The 11709-nt window shown below is 34.5% G+C and overlaps 1 long non-coding RNA gene across 1 annotated transcript; it reads right to left on the bottom strand.

The window, feature by feature from the left end:
* Positions 1-965: 965 nt before the first annotated feature.
* LOC149171405 (uncharacterized) lies at positions 966-11152 on the bottom strand. The gene is made up of 5 exons (XR_016259553.1): positions 10379-11152; positions 10140-10206; positions 1516-1590; positions 1352-1430; positions 966-1219 (listed from the first exon to the last, which is right to left on the bottom strand). It is a non-coding gene; the product is annotated as an uncharacterized LOC149171405 (long non-coding RNA).
* Positions 11153-11709: the final 557 nt, after the last annotated feature.

Raw genomic sequence — 11709 nt, 5'->3', positions numbered from 1 at the left:
AATAAAATGTATTAATCATATCTCACATTAAATTGTAAAAGCAATTTCATTTTTTCACTTATACCTTTTTGTCAAAGCTTGATCACTTATATAGGCAAATGTATAAATTTAAAATCTTATTGGTATAAATTTTGAAATTTTCAATTGTAAAATCTTATTTGTATAAATTTTGAAATTTTCAATTGTTAATTTGTATTAAAGTTTTCAATAATATCATTTGTGGTTGGGATACCATATGAAACCAATAAAAATTTGAATTTTTATTTTTTTTAGTGTCTAGAAATCACAGATTTAAAATAAAATTAATCTTATTTCACTTCCACCCGTTAAGCTTTAAAGTTTAAATAATAATTTTATTTTATACAAATAACAAAAGTAATTAATCAAATATTTTTTAAAAATAATGGTCATATACGCTCACCATTTCACATTAATTAATTAATTTATTTTTTTTCAAAATGGTAGTATAAATTTAAAATTTTATTTCACTTCCACCCGTTAAGCTTTAAAGTTTAAATAATAATTTTATTTTATACAAATAACAAAAGTAATTAATCAAATATTTTTTAAAAATAATGGTCATATACGCTCACCATTTCACATTAATTAATTAATTTATTTTTTATTTTTTAAATTACAAGTTTAAAATCAAATTAATCCATTATAAAATTATTATTTGCAAAATTACAAAATTAAGCTAAAATTCTTAAAAAGAAAAAACAATAAGAGAGTTCTATGGCTCTTTGGCCATGCTATATATTTTTACAATTTTATAAATTTGTTTTTATTAACTCACCCATAATTGGCTATTAAAATTTTAATAAAAATTAGTACCATAATTTGGCCATGCTATTATAATATACTCTAAAAATTTTGTTCTAAGTTTATTTATTTTAAGACGGACATATAAATAAATAAAATAATTAAAATTAAAATACTCCAACAAAAAAAAACCAAAAAATTAAGACTATCCAAGACAATGAGACTCCTCCAAGATAGCTTTGGCCATGCTATCTTGAAGGTTGGGAGAAGGGTCAACCCCCTCTCAAAAAAAAATGATTATGTATTAAAGTATAGTTCTTGAGTGAGTACGTCAAAAATAATAATACAATTTACAATTACAAAGATTCTTGGTCCTTTGCCAATGCACTCCCCTTCTTGGTCATGTTCTTTCCATCTACCTTCTTGGTCCTGTTCTTTCCATCTACCTTCTTGATCCCTGCATACCATTAAAAAATTATAATTTTGATAATAAGATAATAAATAACAAACAATTAAATATTTTTTTAAGACCAGATCAAAATTAGTCCATTAAACATGGAGTATGAAATTGCAAAACAATTCCATTTACCTTCTCATATATAATTTTTTTGTTACAACACTCTGCATCTGGGTTTGAGTGGAAACGCTTCCAATCTATTTTTTTATACCTGTTTCATATGATAAGAAGCTTCAAAGTTGTAATAATAATTTTATTTTAAAATAATAGTTGTAACTAATAAAAATTTCACTCACCATTTCACATGCAATTCCATCTTCTCATTTATAACTTCTTGTCAAAAGCCCTCTCTCCGTCGACTTGTTTTATACCTGTTTGATAAAATAAGAAAATTAAATTTTTAGTTACAAATATGCCATTAGATAATAAAAACAAAAAAAAATAATTAAATACCCTTTCATATTTGATCAAGAATAAAAATTAGTTCATTGTAAATTTCACAGAGATATAATTCCTGCCTGGAAGATACTTTAGGAGCCATTTACGCACTTCAAGATACTTTAGGAGCCATTTACGCACTTCAAGATTGACTGATTCAATCAAGGTAAGCAACTTGGTAGCTTACCTTAAAATAAATAACAAAATACATTAAAATAAATTAACTACGTTAAAAAAACATGTGCCAGACTCTCTGATTGGTCATTGCCCTCACAGAATATCAAAATATTTTTTTTCCAGAGAGAAAAATCTTCATAGAATTATATTGAGGCAATATAAAGAGGCAATATAAAGAGTACATAATATATGACAAGGATCAGACACCTTGCAAGCATATAAATCAAAATCTTGCAGTCATAGGATATCCAAGAGGGATCAACACTACATCATACCAAAATTAGTACAAAAAGGTCTTATCAAAGGCAAGATCAGCAACTGTCTTATACATATATAGCGAAAGGAGACTATCTGAAATACAAGTAAACAGATGGATGAAAAGAAAAAAGGATCATATTCCCTGGATGAAAAAGTCCTGGATGAGACAGGAACTATCACCAACAAAAACCATCATAGACCAAGAACCAAGGGCCATAGACAGACCCTTCTTCTTCGACAGACTGTCAGCTTGATCATTTTGGGAGCGAGGGATGTGGTGAATTGAGAGCTGTTTCATATTTGTCCAGAAATACATGATCCTGTTTAACCACCCAGACAAATGAGGACAACTGATGTGGCAAGCTCCCCAATCATGGTCAATCAATGTTTTAAATATATCAAAATATATTTAAAACATGTATTACATTCATGTGCCACACTCTAAGGGGAGGTCATTGGGCTCACACAAGTCACTACGTTGCCTGGCCTGGCCTCAGTAACTCAGTAAGTTGATGGCAGAGCGATCGAGGCCCTACAGCACAAGACAAACTACTGGATTGATACTGTTTGCCCTACAGGGTAAGACAAACTACTGAATTGAGTCTGTTTTGTCCTACAGCGTAAGACAAACTCAATTGAGTCTTTTTCGCATCAATAGCGATGTACACCCATTATAAATTTCGCTGAACCGGTACAGTTGGGAACCAAACCCATTGTACAATTCAGTATGTTTTACATATGGTACATCAATTGACCTGTACCATAAAGATATATTCATTGTTGATTATACAGGATGAATATAGCGAATTTGCATCAGAGGACATGTGCAATTTACCTTCAAGAGCAATAGAAATATATTTATGGGTTGCCAGGTATCTTATGATATATATCAGTTTGGAGAGCATCAGACTGAAGATATATTTCAGGTTCCTGGAAGAGTAGAATATTCCCCATACAGGTATCTTAAGGATGAGAGAGAAATAATAGTAAAATAATTGGACATGTATCAGATTGTGTCTAGTAAAAGCCCCCGTCTATCCAGTAGTGTGACAGATCAATTTGGGGAGCATCAGACTGAAGATCTGAAGGTTGCATGTTCGGTCCACACTCACCACATTGTATTTTTGTAATTCGTTCTTTAAAAGGTTTGTTGAACACTAAATCGATAAATGAAGGCAATACAGGGAATTACTATGACAAAAGAAAAGTTCATTCCTGTAACATTCAAGCAGGTATCTGTCAAATACTTGTAACAGAAGGTGAAACTAAATGACTTCATTAATAACTGAAGTTTGTCTATCCAGTAGTGCGACACCTACATTTGGAGAGCATCACACTGAAGATCTAAGGTTGCATGTTCCGTCCACACTCACCACATTGCATTTTTCTGTAATCAATTCTTCAAAAGTGTTGTTGAACTAACTAGATAAATGAAGGCAGTCCAAGGAACTACTATGACAAAAGAAAAGTTCACTCTACATGGCAAACTGCAACACTCAAGCAGGCATCTGTCAAGTACTTGTAACAGAAGGTGAAACTAAATGACTTCATTAAGAACTTGTATGTCTATCTGTAGTGTGACACCTAGGCTTGGAGAGCATCAGACTGAAGGTTGCATGTTCGGTCCACACTCACCACATAGCATTATTTTCTGTAATTCGTTCTTCAAAAGGTTTGTTGAACTAAATAGATAAATGAAGGCAATCCAAGGAATTACTATGACAAACGAAAGTTCACTCTACATGGCAAACTGTAACACTCAAACAGGCATCTGTCAAATACGAGCATCACACTGAAGGTTGCATGTTCGGTCCACACTTACCACATTGCATTTTCTGTAATTCGTTCTTCAAAAGGTTTGTTCAACTAAATAGATAAATGAAGGCAATCCAAGGAATTACTATGACAAACGAAAAGTTCACTCTACATGGCAAACTGTAACACTCAAGCAGGCATCTGTCAAATACTTGTTACAGAAGGTGAAACTAAATGACTTCATTAGTAACTTAAGTTTGTCTATCCAGTAGTGTAATAGCTAGGTTTAGAGAGGGTCAGACTGAAGATCTGAAGGTCCTCACTCACCACATTGCATTTCTTGTAACTCACTTTTCAAAAGGTTTGTTGAACTAAACAGATAAATGAAGCAAATCCAAAGAATTACTGTGACTATTAAAAAACCCAAAAAAAAAAAAAAAATCACTGTACATGGCAAACTGTACCAACTCAAGCAGGCATCTGCCAAATACTTGTAACAGAAGGCTGGCTCTCACAGACTTTTGAAGTGAAATATGATGCCTTGAGCACTGACATGAACACTGGGGTCAGGCAAAATCAGTAGCCTATTAGAAATTGATTCACAAAGAGAAGCTTTTATGCATCTATGATAAGGAAATATCGACCCTTATGCATGTTGTCTAAAAATTCAAGCCATATTTATCCGGACAACACCTCAAAATTGGAACAGAGCATGAAACTTTGAAGTATTCATTATCCCGATGAAATTTTAGCGAACAAGCAGGAAAGTAAACTACAAGGCTTTTTCAGCCGATTTCTTATCTATGCTATCTATGGTAGAACTGGGATGGAAAAAAGAATTATTAGCTGTATGTGCAAAATATGAGAGGGCAGCTGATAGGCTACAAAACTCCAAAAAAACCTAGAAGGAGGGCGATGGGTATGCATTTCCAGGCAATCTGATTTTTTATAGCAATTGCACATATCTAGTACCGAAATCCATATTTTAACAAGGCGGAGATAGAAGAATGCCAATCCTCATCTGCTGTTGATCAAAAGTTGACATTCCAGTGGTACTAGGACATTCCAAGGATCTGGAACTTCTCATGCAAGCTATTCAATCAAAGTCCTGATAAATAAGGGGATTTAGGCATTGCACAAGTAGCAACCTCTTGATCCACCAACAAAGATTGACCATCTTAAATCTTGCCCTAAACTTGAAAGACTTCTCGATTGGAAAGAAGATGGCAATTCAGTCTCCGTAAATTGCAATGGCTTTCAAAGGGGAAAAAACTTTACCCTAATTAAACTCGAGTGGATCCAAATGGTTGTTCATGGGAGCTAGACTGTGAATCAGAACTACGCATTGGTATATCTACTACTGCGGCACAGACACCTTATTTGGACATGGTAACAAACTATGCAAATGACCAATTATCAAATCAAAATACTGAGTGCTAGAGACTGGTAACAAAGTGACCAACCAATTATCAAATCAAAACATTGAGTAGCGCAGACTGATCACTAAGTGACCAATTTTAAATCAGAGGGAAGATACACAACCGATTACACTGATTAAGAAAACAAACAATACCATATACGTATACATAGAAACCCCAAGTACCCCAGATATAAGTTATAGATAAAGTTTACTGTTCGTCCCCACAGCAAGCTATTCATAGAGCAATCCTGACACCCTTTCTTTGTGAAAAATCTAGACACGTCACGAGAATTGTGTGCCATACAGCAGCCCAAAAAGTCTAGAAACTTGATTATGATTAATCGTGTGAGTCATCAAATAAAAAGCCTGCTAATAAAGTCATCAAGCCTTTCTTCCAGAAAATTATAGACACGCATCAATAAACTGTGTATTCTACGCTGCAAGACATGCTGAATTGGGTCTGTTCTGGTTAATAGCAATATGTCAGCCCTCCATCCCTAATTATTGGGTTCACAATAGGTGATCATGTCAATTAAAATCTTCTCACCATTGGCATCCAACGAACCAGAATGACCAGGTTCATCTGAATGTGTACTAACCAGAATGACCAGGTTCATCTGAATGTTTACTGGCCAGATGCTCTTGGACCCTTTTCCTCCCCACCATCCAGAATACCCCTCTTGCTCATAGCTTCATGGGCAGATCCTTTTAATTGACATCCACTTTCTGCATTTATTTAGCTTAATTGAAGGGAAAACCCAGAAGAAGGGATAGAAAGTAGATAACCTACACCAACAGTTTGGTTTGACTGCTCATAATACTGGCTCAGGATACCTCATAAGATAGGTTACGGGAAAAAGAGGTTCACAAGGGTGCCTCAGGATACCTCATAAGATAGGTTAAGAAAAAAAAGGGTTCACAAGGGTGTGTTACAGCACCTTACTGGTAACATCATCCTCTTACATCCATGCTCATTTCTGGCTCCATATTTCATCTACCTCACTGGTGGATTTCTCATACCTTTAAAATCCCTTATAGGCTCATTCCTAAAGTAGATTTAAGGATAAATTTTAAATTAATTGAATTTCTATCTTACTGATTTGATTTCTGACACCTTTAAAGTCCCTTACTGGCTCATTCCTCAAGCAGTTTTAAGTATGCATTTTAAATCAATTATAATAAAGTCAAAAGACTAAAGGAATTTGGCTCATTCCTAAAGCAGTTTTAAGGATGCATTTTAAATCAATTATAATAAAGTCAGAAGACTAAAGGAATCTGGCTCATTCCTAAAGCAGTTTTAAGGATGCATTTTAAATCAATTATAATGAAGTCAAAAGACTAAAGGAATCTAACTAGTGAATGTACCCTAGGGCCTACCTACATTACGCTCCTATGTTATAATTGTACAGACACTGAACACAGTGAAACACAGTGAAGGGACCCTGTTTAAATGCTCCTAAGTTATGACAGTGCAAATTAAAAATATTCAGAAAGTGCAAACATTTTTACATTTTCTTTGTCCACTTTAGCAGGAGATGGACTATGAGTTGGGATAAGAGTTATCCACCAACCATGGTTGGTTGTTATAGGAAGGGGGAAAAGAATATTTGGGTGGTTTCCTTTTCGTGAAGTTTTTCTGCACTAATTTTGTACCTTTTAGGAGGGTTAAATCTTTAGACTATCCATTCCTCAGCAAACTCATCAATGGATAACCTGGCACTTCCTTGTAAGTTATGAGGGAACTCCAACCACATTGCTTTAGGGAAAAATTAATAAATGGAACTTGTTAAAGGCATAACATATATGGATGGAATTAGATAGATAAGAATGTACTTGTAATTTTTCTAAGATCAATATGCAAGGGAATGCAAAGCATAAAAGGCATTTTTATGGGCCTGGGTTACAGAAATGTTTGCAGTAGTAGACTGAATAGGAAGGAAAATGTAAGAAGTACATTTCTTTTCAACCTTTTCCAAACCATTTATGTAGGGATTGAATATTGTGTAGAATGAAAAGAAAGAGCTTACCATGAACTACTTATTAGAATAAATCACATCCCTAAGATTTGTCCCACCTTAGAGTAAACAAAGGTGCAAACCCCTGTCAAGTATTTGAACCTTCTTTCCTTAGCTATCCTAAGTAGGCCCCAAGCACACTTAGTGCCAGTTCATCCTAGGCAACTTGCTTAAACTTAGATAGGCAAGGGCACGATATATGAAACCATATTTTTTTAAATAGATCTTGATTAGATGTGTTTGCTTACATAATGTGTTCTTGACTAATCCAAATGTCTTCCTACAGGTCCTGCTTCAATGTGCAGTGGGAGCAGTGTCTCCCTAGGACTAGCAAGTCTATCCATACTCCTTACACCTTGTTCAAGCTGGTTGAGAAAAATAATAAATGGAGATTGATGAATATGACTGTAATAAAATGGTTAATAATCTGACCCCAAACCTGTGTAAGCTCAACTTATTAGTTTATAAGCTCAACATGGCATGGATTGTATGTCACTCAACTAAACAAAAACATCCAATGACCAAATTCTCTGTTTACAAAAGTGCAGGGACTAAAAGAATTGTAATAAAATTTAACCCACTTACTGAATTTCTACAAACAATGTCTAAAAAGAAAATTCTGGAAACCAAAATTTTTTGATTGTTACTAAGTCACTGAATGGTTAATAATCTCACTCCAAATAAGCTCAACATGGCTTGGACTTCTCGTCACTCTTTACATTTTAAATGTCCAATAACCAAAGTCTGTTTGCAAAGGGGAAAGAGGAAAAAAACACTCTAATAAAATTGCAATAAAATTCTACTTGCATATTGAACTTCTACAAAATAATAATAAAATTAAAAAACAAAAAACAAAACAAACTAACAAAATTGAAAACAAAAAATTCTGGAAATCCCAAAATTTTCTTTAGACCTGAGCATTAGAGAGTTTTATGCTAATGCTAAATCAGCACCAATATATTGAAGTTTGATGAGGACATGCACCAACCCCACTTGGATATGGTAGTCAAACTCAATATTAATGCCACTAAGCATTATACTACTTAATTCAGTAAGGTCAGCACTTACTTATCATGTAAGCATGATTAGGCTGGATTATTAATCTTACTAAGTGTATACTACCACTAGGGTGAAATTATAGTGGAGAAGTTCAACCCGTAACACCAGTTATACTCGCTTTTTATCAATGAGTACGCTCTAAAGTCATACTACTCTTGATTACCTTGTATGTCCATAGTATATTGTTAAGGTACATAATGGGCAAATTTGAATCGTAACAAGTACAATAGAGCTATGACATAAACCGTAGAAATACAAGAGTTATGTGCTATATAAAGCATCACTATTCCCAGCCTTACAGGTACCCTTAATTAGCTTGCGTTAGTGTTGTAACAGTTTTATCCTGAGTGACTAGAGCAATTGACTGTACTCCATATTACCCTGCCACTAGCGCCATGGTTTATACTGTACTCAGTAGATACCAATATATTGTAATCTAGTCTATGCCCTTGGTATTGCATTAATTGGCTATGATATGCATGTAATTAAAGCGTAGTTTTCATGTCAGCTATTATACATAGTACTATTGATTAAGGGGGTTATTTACAGGTCATTCTATTCAGTCTAGAGATTGGTATCAGGGTAAGGTGTAATTCTAGGCTAATCTCAATTACTAAACCATATAATAGTGTGAACACTAGAGCTCAATTCAGAACAAGCTTAAGCATACTAAGAGCAAGCTGCGTATAGGGCTAAGAACTCACTTATGTTCCATGAAAACCGGTATTACACTCTGATCACTCACCACGTAGTAGTTCTATTATCTCATGTAGCATCTATCTAGAAGAATATTTGCTAGTTTACAAGTTGCTTATTTATCTATATAATGATGAACTCATACAGGGTAATAATGACGCAGAACTCACTTATGTTCCATGAAAACCGGTATTACACTCTGATCACTCACCACGTAGTAGTTCTATTATCTCATGTAGCATCTATCTAGAAGAATATTTGCTAGTTTACAAGTTGCTTATTTATCTATATAATGATGAACTCATACAGGGTAATAATGACGCATTTACGAGTAATATGCTGGTAGCTTAATTTGCTTAAGTGTACATGATAGCAGCGTAATTCAACTCTTAACATACCCTTAGTTATATGTCTAGTTAATCCAAGAATATGTAAAGAGGCTGCTGTGGTTCTGATCAGGGAATGCAGAATTATTTGTACTACTCGCCTCTACATATTGAACTTCTACAAAAAGTTTCTAAGAAGAAGACTCTGGTTATTAGAGGGTTTTATGCTAATGCTAAAGATTTAGCACAAATATGTTGAAATTTCATAAACAATATTCAAAAAATAAAACCCAATAAACAGTACCAAAAAAAATAAAACCCAAAGAATTTGAAGAACCAAACACATTACAGATTATGAAATAAAACCCAAAGAAATTGAAGAACCAAACACAACACATCACAGAGAAACAATTTCTAAGAAGAAATTTCTGGAAACCTGGAACCTTATTTAGATTTGAACATTAAAGGGTTTTATGCTAACACTAAATTAGTCTCAATTTATTGAACTTTGATAACAATACTCAAAAATAAAACCTATTAGGGCATCAACAGTAACCATACTAAAGACATAAAAAACTAAACTCATAAAAGATTATAAAGTCTTTCCCAACGAAAAACCAGAGAGATAGAAGAACCAAACTCATCCAAGATTATAAAATCTTTCGCAACCCTTACATGCAAATGCAATTGGGAATAAGAAGTTTTTAACTAAAACCATAGTGAATCCCTAATCTTATGAGATATGAGAGAAACCAAAAAGTTAACGTTAATCTCACCTGTAATCTAAAAAATACACCGCAGCCGTGTTTTGCAGGACTATTTATTGGTCATATAGTTCTTCAACTGCACCTCAAGAGAAAACAGCACAAGTTAATCCAAGGAAAAAAAAAATATGATAAAACTTCCGGTAAAAAACACTAATCTATCCATGAGATATTGAAATACAATTATGTCATCTGATAATGTAATACTACCATCAAAAATTTAAATACCAAATAAATAAAACAGTACCTACCTTCTCAGTCTTCACAATTAAATCAATCATCCCGTCTTATGCTCATTGCAACATCGCCCTCCCTCTTTTGCTCATTGCAACATCGCCCTAGCTCTTTGACCCAGCAAACAAGTACCAACCTCTCAAACCAGAAGCAAAAGAACAGCAAACAAACCCAAATCTAGACCAACCACCAGAACCAAAAAACAGCAAACAAACCCAAATCTAGACCAACCAGGAAAAGAAAATAAACAGAAACAAAATAGATAAAAAGTAAAAGAAAATGCAGACAGAAATTAAGCATGGCCATGCTCCAGGAAAAAAAGAAAACACAGAGTATCAAAATGCAACAAACAGCAAAATCTGTCCTGCTCTTCTGTCTAAACCCAACAAATTCCAAAATCTGTCAGGCTCTATTATCTAATTTGTTCTACCAATCTCCTTCTCCGCCAAGCCCCAGCTAAAAATAAGCCCACCATCTCTCCAATCTTCTGCTCTCTCCTTCTCCGCCAAGCTCCAGCTAAAAATAAGCCCACCATCTCTCCAATCTTCTGCTCTCTCCTTCTCCGCCAAGCTCCAGCTAAAAATAAGCCCACCATCTCTCCAATCTTCTGCTCTCTCCTTCTCCGCCAAGCTCCAGCTAAAAATAAGAAGCCCACCATCTCTCAGATCTTCTGCTCTCCACTCTTGCTCTGTCGGCCAAGGTAGCAAATGAAAGGCCAAACTTCTCCACTCTGGCTCCTGCCGGTCAGGCTAGCAAATGCCTACCATCTACCATCTATCAGATACTCCACAATCTTTCGCCCTCCACTCTTTCTTGCTCTGCCGGCCAACCGTGTAAATGTGATAATATATATCGGATTTCAAGAATTTCGAAAGTTTTTCCCTCTTTCAAATCCGCCGCTAGCATGCGCACAGAGACCAATGTAACCGTTGAAATTAAAATATGGTTATGTGCATTGAATTGTGCGCCATGTACTTGTAACCTATTTTTATTGGAGTTGTCTATAACGCGACTTTTTGAAAGCCTTTCCGGCGGATTTTTCCGGTCGAAATCCGGCAGGAATTATTGGAATCGCAAGTTTGATAGCTAGTTTCTGCACAATGAAAGCGTCCCAGGGGTTTTTCAGGGTGCTGAATCCAAATATGCAGTTAAAAAACCATTTTAACTGCAAGAAATCAAGATTTCACCTCAATTTCTTCGCCGGATTCCGTCACCGGAATCTTCAAAAAGTCGCATTATAGACAACTCCGTTTTTATTATTACTTATAGTTTGGAGTTGTTTATTTGTTACTTATTTGAAAAATGTTTATAAAAAATAAAAATAATAATAGGTTTATTAATGATTAAA

The sequence above is a fragment of the Pinus tabuliformis genome, chromosome 4_2, assembly GCF_031772625.1.
Source record: "Pinus tabuliformis cultivar Carrire ecotype Pingquan chromosome 4_2, CPIR1, whole genome shotgun sequence".
NCBI lineage: Eukaryota > Viridiplantae > Streptophyta > Pinopsida > Pinales > Pinaceae > Pinus > Pinus tabuliformis.
This window is presented reverse-complemented; position numbering and strand designations above follow the sequence as displayed.